This window comes from Amblyomma americanum, chromosome 9, assembly GCF_052857255.1.
Source record: "Amblyomma americanum isolate KBUSLIRL-KWMA chromosome 9, ASM5285725v1, whole genome shotgun sequence".
NCBI lineage: Eukaryota > Metazoa > Arthropoda > Arachnida > Ixodida > Ixodidae > Amblyomma > Amblyomma americanum.
This window is the reverse complement of record NC_135505.1, coordinates 70,446,255-70,456,874: the sequence shown is the minus strand read 5'-3', so window position 1 is coordinate 70,456,874 and position 10,620 is coordinate 70,446,255. Positions and strand designations below refer to the sequence as shown.

Here is a 10,620-nt window from a genome sequence, read left to right as displayed (position 1 = left end):
TTTCATGAAAATTTTCTAAAAAAAAGATTTTGCGGAATTTTGCAAAGAATATTTGTTTTGTAAAGAACTGTTACTCTATCAGATATGGAGTGCTGGTTTACTGCAGTCTCTCTAGTTGCTGTTTGCGCCTCCCTGACTGCCTAAGTAGTGCAACGCTGCCTTCATCAACAACTGTAGCCTAACTGCCAATTCACTCTCAATATGGCATCAGGATCAGGAGGATGTTTTTATCCTTTCATTGTGTAACGCGGCGGATCTGTGTGATAACATGTGACCCGTACTTCACGCCTAGTAGGCCGTTCCTAATCAGAGTGAAGGTAATTAATGAGAAATGCATGCCCTTCCGCGCATTACTTTCAGAAAAGATTGTCTTGTAACTGCCGCAATTTCTGCGAAACAATTCGATATAAATCACGGAGTGAAACTATTTTATGCGCTCCAGAACACCCTTGCAATTTTTCGTGCATATGTTTCAAAACAGCGACTTCGAGAGAAAAAACGATTCGCAGAACAAATTGTAGTAACTCGGACAATTGAGCTAGTTGGTACATCTTTGAAAACTTTCGAAAGTGCTGCGACAAGGGACACAAAGAGAAAGACACGAAGGACAAGCGCTACTATCAACTGAAGTTTAGTGCAAAAAAATGCAAGGCTCACACAAGGCAGCCAGCAGCGCGTGCGCCTACCCCCAAAGTGACAAAACTAATCACTTTGTTGAATTAAGATAGCGAATTTCAGAATCATGGATTACAACAGATGGTGTGCTGACGCACATGTTGGAGTTTTTGTGAATATGATTTGCCTCAGATAATGTAGAGCTTGTCCTTCGTGTCTTTCTCTTTGCGTCCCTTGTCAAAGCTCTTTCGAAAGTTTTCAAAAACGATTCGCAGAAACGAGCCACGCTTCGGTTCATGCAAATCATTTGCGTCATATTGCCTTAAACCTTCAGGATTCGCGGCGAAATGTAATTCTAAACACGCCATATTGCAGTGCTACAAGTTTGCAAGGGCTCAACATGAGCGCAAACGAATGTACACATGATTTTAATGCGAAAAACGCTGCGCAGAACCCTAGTTATCTCGGTCACGAAGGGCTGGCCTTCAACATACGGTCCACCGTGAAACTGCTTCCAAGCGGAGATTTTCTGCGGTATGCAGCTGCTGTATTGACTGTTTCATAGTTTACTGAGTTGTGGGAACTACATGGTAGTGATCAGTGAAGCTGGGCAACAGAAGTTCGCAAAACCTACACAGGCTGCTTTATGAGCGCTCTAAAGCCTTGGCGCTTTTTTCAGGGATAGCCAAGAAGTAGGAATCCCGGCTCACGATGGCGCGTTGACAAACTCGATTCTCCGCTCAGTTGCAGCTTTTTTTTTGCGGCATTTCGCAATAGGAGAGATATATCAGCTCCTGCAGAGGGCGTGCTCTTCAATCAAGCAAGAATTAGTGCGGCGATTCTGGAATAAGGAGACGAATGTTTAAGAAGAGTATACTCTTCCCGAAGGCGTTCCAAGCACTCCTTCAGCTCTAGAAGTGTAGGCTGCCTATGAAACTTACGATGGCCAAAGGCGGGTAGTTACGAGGTAATGTAACTGTCCTTGGGAACATGTACTCTAAATGCAGAACCAATCAAAATACACTGAATTTTAAATATTGTACTAGCAAAACATTACCTTAGGTATGAAGCTTGAAAATAAATAAATGAATGGATATACATTTTTTTACGACAATGGTCCCGGTGCCCGGTGCTAGATCTTCAGGCATTTGACTCGTGGTATCTGAATTACGTGTTTTTAGTGCTGGGCTCTTCCATGTTCTGTAGTCCCTTTTCAAAGGCTTATTGCTGAGCTCTTCACGCGCGTTGAACACTGCGTTGCACAAAGATTACGTTCTTGATGATTAATGTTTACCTTCAGTCTAGTGTTGTCGTCTTAGTGAGGGCGCATACACGTTCAGTGTGCTTGACAAGGCACCTAATTTGCTATGCGAGGCTGAGCTTGTCTATATTACACTGAGGCGACGTCAGGACCGTTTCCCAGTGGCTGAATAATTATATTTATTGTATTGCTATGCGTCTTTTGTGCATAAAAGCCTCCTTGCTTTGTATATAAAAACAGTGCGTAGACAGCGCGTCTGTCTGTAGCATTTATTATCCTGATGTTTGTGCTTTACTGTGAATTTTCATTGCATGTGGTCCACGTAGTTCGCAAACTAAAAAATTATGCTATGTTTACATACTTCAGGCAGCTTTCAATCACGGCGATTTTTTCCCTACTATTCGTATTCCATGAAGAATGACGGTGGGTGTGCATAACGGCTCTTGCATGAGAGCACACCTTCTTTTCCCTCTTCCTTGAACACCTTTGTCTCCTTCCTCTTTCTCCCACGCAGTCCATCAAGAAGCAGATGGCTCCTCTCTTCTCTTCATCTCGCACACTTTAACTCCTCTGCTCCTTATCATATTGGTTCCCAATTTCGTGGTGTGTGCCATATCCTTCGTCGTCACCCATGATTCATCCTCGACGAAAGCTCTGCAAAGGGGGTTGATGGCGTTCTGGTACGACTCGTGGACTTGTCAAGGCGACACGTGGCTTAACACCTCTAACCATCTTGCGGCGTACACCGCCTACAGCGGCTTGTCCATTCTGGTGCTGCCCGGGAGAACTTACTACGGGTCACCGACATCCACTGGTCACAGGCCCAGGTACTGCATGACAGGATTCACATATTACCTGATCACTGTGGCAATAGCCGCATTTGCAGTTGTGGTCCTGGACGCTCCATGTCAGCCGCTGTACAGAAATCTTCCAGGGGCAGCGGTTTCCCTCACTGTGATGGCCTACGCAGTTCCACTGCTCCTGTACATCAAAGGCAGAGTGAAGCCTTCTCCAGGGGAATTCGGTACCTCTGGAAACATTATCTTTGATTTCTACTGGGGCCTAGAGCTCTACCCGCGGATCGGACTGCGACTCGACATCAAGCAATGGACAAACTGTTGCTTATAATTGGTTTTTCGGGAAAGGAAATGGCGCAGTATCTGTCTCATATATATCGTTGGACACCTGAACCGCACTGTAAGGGAAGGGACAAGGGAGGGAGTGAAAGAAGAAGGGAAGAAGGAGGTGCCGTGGTGGAGGGCTCCGGATTAATTTCGACCACCTGGGTATCCTTAACGTGCACTGACATCGCACAGCACACGGGCGCCTTCGGAATGATATTATGTCAGCTGATAGTGCTGGTAAGCTGGAAAGCCCAAGTAGAGACTAGTGGTTGGAACTGGTCTGTGGTAGTGACGGCTATTCTGGAGACTGTAAACAGCGAAGTTCTTTTGGTGGGAAGATGGTTACATGCAAACTATTGACATCAGAGATGACCGAGCAGGTAAGCATGCCTGTTTCTTGGGACTGGCACAAGAGACCTCAAAAGAGGATGTGCTATTACGAGCAGTTCTGGAGTCATAGACAAACCTCGTTGCCAATTATTTAAAGAAAAACGGCACACACACGAGCTGCTCGCGTGCTCTCAATATCAATGCATGGCTTTCGAACTTGTAGACGCAATTGTCTTCAATATTTTAAGAGCGTCAGCTCTTGCTGCTTATGCTTGTCAAGGACGCACTTGTCTGCAGTGAAGGTCAAATTGACCAAAACAGTTTCTAGGTGAAAACAATATACAACATAGCAATAGTAGGCGCGTAGCACCTCAAATGATACCTATACTTTCGAACCGTTATTTATGTGTCAATATAGCGGCAACCAAAGTTGCACAACCCTTCCGTTATTCTGGGGCCACCCGTTGCATAAAAGGTGGGGGCCACTGTTTGACGCAGAATGATCGAAGTGGTGTCAAATGACTTGGCGTATTCCTGAGAAAAAATTTACTAATTGAAGGAAGGAGAGAAAAAGTTTAATGAGCTCTAGAGAGTAGGTGAGCATTTGTCGGAGTCAGGTGTGTCTTCCGTCTTCTTAGCAATGGTCGTCTGCCTCTAGTCCAGGGCTCCGCTGGATGCCGCTGGCAGCTGTGCTCGGCGGATAAGTCCAAGTTGGACGCCCTGACGGTCGCTGGAGAGCATTCCTTCCCATTGCTCCGCACTCGGGTTTGGTATTTTTGGTGCCACCTCTATTTTCTGGCAGGTACACGTTATGTGATAGAGCGTGGGTGTTTCATGGCACCATGGGAATTTGTCTGTGTATTGTGTGGGTTGTATTTTGTGGGACCACCCTTCTCCCCTTCTGGGGCCACCCGTTGCATAAAAGGTGGGGGCCACTGTTTGACGCAGAATGTTCGAAGTGGTGTCAAATGACTTGGCGTATTCCTGAGAATAAAATTACTAATTGAGATAAAGCCCAGAATATGTGCGGGATTCACACCGGGGACCTTTCCTCCCCCAACCGTGAATTTCAGGGACCTCCAGTCGGCCATTACGTCAAAACCCTTTGTCGTAGGAAATGCCGCGTGGTGTCACACGATTCGTCTCGTTGTGATGCACATTTTGATATAAATTATTAACTGACAAAGCGAAGAAATATACCGAATATAGCGAAGGTACCTGTAAATCGCAATAGTAGTGCCAACTCCAAGAGGTAGATGACGCTGCTTGTGTCGTAGGCAAGCGGCGGCTTAGGCAGGAATGTCCTCGGTCTCCCTTGTTCTTCATGTTATATCTGCATGGGTTACAGACCAAGCTAGAGAGGAGCGGACTAGGATTCAACCTTTCTTTTTTTAAGCATGGGGAATGGATTAAACAGTCATTACCGGGACTAATATACGCGGATGATAGAGTGCTAATGGCGGACAACAAGGAAGATTTGCAGAAGTTGATAGACAAAAGTGGTACAGTGGGAGATAGATTAGGTTTCAAGTTTAGTAAGGAAAAATCGGCAGTCATGATATTTAATGAGGGCGGCGAGCATAGACTACAGGAGTTCACGCTAGAGGTAGTCGTTGAGTACAAGTATCTTGGGGTGTGGAGAAATAACGATTCTGAGTATCTGACAGAGCATAAAAATATGTAATGAAAAAACCTAGTACGAATGCAGCTGTCATAAAAAATAGGACACTTAAAATAGGCATTAAAAATTAAATTAGCCATGAAGTGGTAAGAGGGATCTGGAAAGGAGTGATGGTTTTTAGCCTGGCTTTAGGTAATGCGGTCCTGTGCATGAGACCAGATGTTCAACCAAGGTTAGAAATCAAACAAAGCGGCGTAGGGAGGCTAGCTTTGGGAGCACATGCCAATAAACCAAATGAGGGGGTAGAGCGTGATATGAGATGGCCGTCGTTCGAGAGCAGAGAAGCTAACAGTAAGATAGCATTTGAAGAGCGATTGAGAAAAATGGGGTAAAAGCAGTGGTCTCGGAATGTTTCCAGATACCTGTACATAAAGAATGTTGACATGAGGTGGAGAAAGCGAACTACAAAATTGAGAACAAATATCTGGACAGCAGTAGGGGGCAAATCAGCAATTATCGGTTAAGAAAAAGGTTAAAGAAACAGTGAGAGCTCTGTGGAAAACAGGGATGCTGATTAAATCGGCACTGGGAACATACAAGATCTTTAGGCAGGAAATTGCCAAAGAAAATATCTATGATAATTGTAGGGGAAGCTCTTTGTTGTTTGAGGCCAGGACGAGAGTTTTTCGGAATAAGACAAATAGAGTCAGGTACCACGAGGTAGACACGTTGTGCGTTGCGTGCGGAGAGAAGAAAACGGCTGAACACTTGATATTTCTCTGTAAAGGGCCTCACCGTACAGTGGAAAACAGCAGGGCTGATTTATCCAAGTCAATAGGGTTTAAGGGCAGTGAAGGGAAAGTAGATTTTAAGCGGGTAGAAGTAACCAAGCGAAGGTTATCTGACAGGTGGCTACAATCAAGAGAAGAGTAAAATTTCATAAGTCATGGCTAGGCGGCTTGAGTCACTGCCCTATTTAAAGGGTTCAGCCTTATCCATCCATCCAGGGATGTTTCTGGAAAGGAAACATGCACGGAAGCTTGGATTTAGTCTTCGACACGTTAGCAGAGCGCACGGATGTAAGCACTTGAAGCTGTCGTAGCTAACGCTCTCAAGTCGAACACTAAGGAAATGCTGGCGGAAATTTTGCTTTCTGATTCCTTACAGATGCGCAGTCTTTCGACTTCAAACTTTTCTTTTGGGTGTTCAGATCAAACATAAATCCATTCAGACTTAGTTTTTGTTCATGTGTGCAGAAAATCAATTTCTTGACTTATTCACTGCCTAACTACCGCACAGATATGAGTGGTGTTGTACGTCGCAATGGGGAAATTAAAAAAAACCGCCGCAAATCATCGGTCAACAAAAAGTACAAACTTGGTTTTTTTTTCAGCGGTCACTAGAATTCCGTCTTTGATTGAACACACTACTCGTTATGGGATTTGTCAAGGCCGTGGCAAATGACTGAAGCTAATCATACGCTTCTGTGGGCGTATCAAATTCTACACCACCAGGAGAAGAGTTACCAGGACGGCGTAATGTGAGGATGGCCATTATAGTTTACGTTACCAGGCTGCAAATGAAGCATTGTGGTTACAGCTCGGTATTTTTTCGGATTATTATCGAGCACTGGAACATCACTGCAGTGCTGTACATTGCACACCTAAAGTGGGAGATTGCTGTGAGGTAGGTAGCGGAAAATTATACGTGCAAGTTGAAGAGAGAAGAGACCTGGTCAGGGTGCGCATGGGCAGTGCATGTAGTGAGCAGGCAAGGTAACCGATGTTCTCAAATTGGGGCCCTCAAATGCCATATACTGACGTGAGGAGCAATGCACGAGTAATTGGTATGGCATCATTTGAGATCGCACCGCAAAAAATGTTTAGGCTAGCCTAATTAACACAAAAGGCATTGGTGTCTGAAGATGGCGCTTCTCCTCTGTGCTTTCAATTCTTTCACGCTGAGGCGCCAGAAAACAATAATAACAACAACAAGGTATTTCTTGACTGCACTTCACCGCAACCCATCTGGCCCATTCACTTCAGGACGTCCAATGAGAAGGCGCGCACGGATTGTCGATTAGATGTCGTTATGGTCAGTGTGGCAATGAACACGCGCTGTCGATGTCGAAATGATTGCTTGCGAGCCCGAAATTTTAAAACCTATTTGTCACTTGCACAATCCACGCAGAGCATCTAAAAAAACTCAAGTAGAGGTCATATTTTAATGCGAGTTTTGACTGATAACTTTCGTAAGAATATAAGCAACATAGTCATTTGAGGCTCCTTTAAGGTGACTGTGTGATTCCTACAGAAGCCAGCACAACAATGGCCATCAGCGGCTCGGGAGGGCGGATGAGGTTACAACGTTAGTGGAGGTGAGGTGGCTGCAGCTGAGAAAAGATCTTTATATTGAGTGGTATGGGTGTTTTCTCTGTCCTGCAATGGACGAAGTTAAGCTGATGATGACGATGAGCATTGCACGGCAAACGCACTGTTTCGATATTCATTCGCATCAACGCGCACGATCACGGTTAGGATTTCATCCCAAGGCCTCCTGCTCTGTATGACACCGGCTTTACGCCTGCGCCACCAGGCTGAAAAGAGAAGCTGATGAACTTTTCCGGGAGAAGGTAGAGACAGCTGGCGCAGCAGCGGATTATTTTCAGATTATCTGGACTCCAAGAGAAGATAAGCGTAGAAGGGGCGGCAGAAGGTTAGGTGGGCGCATGAGATTCAGAAGTGTGCAGGCAAAGGGTGGATGCAGCTGGCAAAGAACAGGGTGAATTTGAGAGGCATGGGAGAGGCCTTTGCCCTGCGATAATTGTAGTGAGGCTGATGATGATGATCTGGACACTATAGGAGTACGGTGAGGGGCTTGTTGGTACGAAATTATGAAAACAATGAAGTACTGCGCAAAAATACGGACCAAGAGCTGTGCTTGTCCCGTGTTGTTCTCTACTGCGCTTGTCTCGTGTGGTTCTTCTCTACTGCGCTTGTCCAGTGGTTCTTCACTCTTGTCCCGTCCTTTTTGCGCAGTTATTCATTGTTTTCATAATATATGGACTCGTCTTGCGGTGAACTCGAGTGAACTGTTAATGCTGATAATGCTGTAATCATGCTGCTGGCGTGTAAAGTTAGTGCCGTGATGATGAGCGAGCTACCTCTTAGAATGTGCGAATATGAAATGCAGTAAAATTCACGTCAGGACAGTCTTGCAAATCGCATTTGCAAGGCAACCAAATGAGAATCACAGGTCACTACTTGTCCTAAGTGCTGTATTTAAGTGGCATAGCTCTTAGAAATGGGAGCACATACAGCGTATGAAAACCTAAGGTATAAAATTATTCATGAAAAAAAGCAGTGCGTGGAGCAGTGTGTTTAAGAAACGCTCCTTTCTGTCGGAATCTTGGCACTTACGTGTAAAAAAATAAGGGCGTATCGATCAAAGCTTTTTATCTCTTTCTCCTAGGTTTCTACCTCTGCTGGGGATGCGTGTGTTTTCTGAGCATATTCTTCCCGCTGACAAGCTTGTACATGGTCAAGAACAGTCCCGAAGACGACGCAAAAGGAGCGGCCGCCATCCTTGTCTTGGGTGTTTTGATGATCGGCCTGGAGTACTGGGCAGATTACCAAAAACATGAGGTGAGGGCTACGCAGGGCAAATTCAAAATTTGGGGATCCCACCGAACCTGATTCGTGTAACGTATCACGATGCCACTGGAAATTTGAAAATCAACCTGCTCTTGGTGTCAGGGTTCTGGTCCCTGAGCCGTCACGCCAACTACATGTTCGAAATCATTGCGGGTCTTTGCTGGGCGCTGCCCTGCGGCGCCTCGAGTGTGGTGACGAACCTAAACGCTCTCTTCCTAATACTGCAGAGAAGTTACAGAGGCGAGAAAAAGTTCTCGAAGAAGTGCGGGCGATATTGGGAACAGTACGGCGAACAGGTCAGGTATCGCATAGTTCCTGGCATATTCTAGTTTTAGCCGTAAAAAGATCCAACTTATACCGTTGAGTGTGCTGCACACTTTTTTGAAACTTTGTAGTAATACTTAGTTATTAAACTATAGACCATTTTTTGGAAACCTCTTCAAAAATAAATTTTAAAGTTTCGAGCGTATAACTCCTTTCTTATCACAATATATAAAGTGCACATGCTAACGTTGTCCGAAGTATTTTCTTATTATATTCATTTATATATATATATATATATATATATATATATATATATATATATATATATATATATATATATATATATATATATATATATATATATATATATATATATATATATATATATATATATATATATATATATATATATAGTCGCTTTGGGACATTAAAGCCCCATAAACCAAACCTGCCTGGCTAAGGCGTATCAGCTTTTGCTTTTAGCTGTGCTATAGATGGGTGTTTATCTCTCTTGAAAAGAACATGAATTAAAAAGACGTGACGACGATCTTGCTGTGTTTAACAACAGCGCTCTCAAACGTGGAATTCTTTCACACAGCCACGTTTGATATGCCTGAATAGGACGGGCGAAAAATATGAAATGCGCGCCTGTGGCAAAATCAAATGTAACCTCTCACTAGGCCGCGGTCAGTGTTGGAAACAGCGAGTACGCAAGCTCCCGGTAGCTATACAGGTGCCCAAATAAACACCGTTCTTTGTCACCTGTGCGGTGTTTCGTCAAACCACCTAAATATGTAACTAACCAGGGATGCACTGGAGGGCCAGATTGCCGTCATCTAAAAAGGTCGTACGGCAGCCGTAGCTACTGGAGCTTTTACAAAGAGAAGCAAATCATAAATATGGTGACATGAAGTTTTTCTGCTCCTCCCTCTCACTTTTTGTGACCAAAAGATACCTGTTCCTTTCCATTCCTCCCCTCGCGCACCACGTTGTTTTCGCGCCGTCAGATTTGGCGACACTCTCGCAGAGCCTGCATTCCATATTCAGAGTGTTAGTGCGCTCCCGCCGCAGGCCGAAAAAAAAACTCTCACATAAGATTTCTTTATATTTCGCGAGCTTTATTTTTAACCAGAAAAAATGTCTGGTATAGAACACATCAAAATAAAATCGTGAATTAAACTTTAATTTTGCACGCTTTACAAATCCGCGCTAGAATATTTTCCGGAAATGCAAAAGCTGAATAGTTAATTTTCGCAGTTTGTTTAATTATCCATCTGAACCAAATGCTAAAATACTCTTGCGAACTACATAAAATGGTGAACTGCATGATTCAAGGTGCCTCTACGTATATTACCATCATATATTTATAATTTTCGGCTAACATTAGCTGCTACTCTTAGTCCAAAGCAAGTCTGTGATAAATATTATTATAACGTGGTATTGCAGTATAATGCCTAAATGTGGTCATGAATATGAGCAGACCTAAAACGTGGTCGGCGAAATCGGGAAGCAATTGTAGGGGATGCAGTAGCCACGGCTATGTATTTGGAAAGCACCAGGAGAGCCGCTAGATATTCAGTCAATTTCTTTTGTCGCGTGAGGGAAACACGAGAATGCCGACCTTACTACTAACTGCTTTTCGAAAATGATCCGCCACATTTGCAAGTGGGCAATTGGTACTGGTATCCCGTGAAACCCGAGTGGTATCGCATGAGTTGTATCCCGTGCAGTTAAAGAGTTGAAGTAGAATGT

The 10,620-nt window shown here is 44.2% G+C and overlaps 1 pseudogene; it reads left to right on the top strand.

Moving 5' to 3' along the window:
• Positions 1-2,286: 2,286 nt before the first annotated feature.
• LOC144103409 (uncharacterized) lies at positions 2,287-8,933 on the top strand (annotated as a pseudogene).
• Positions 8,934-10,620: the final 1,687 nt, after the last annotated feature.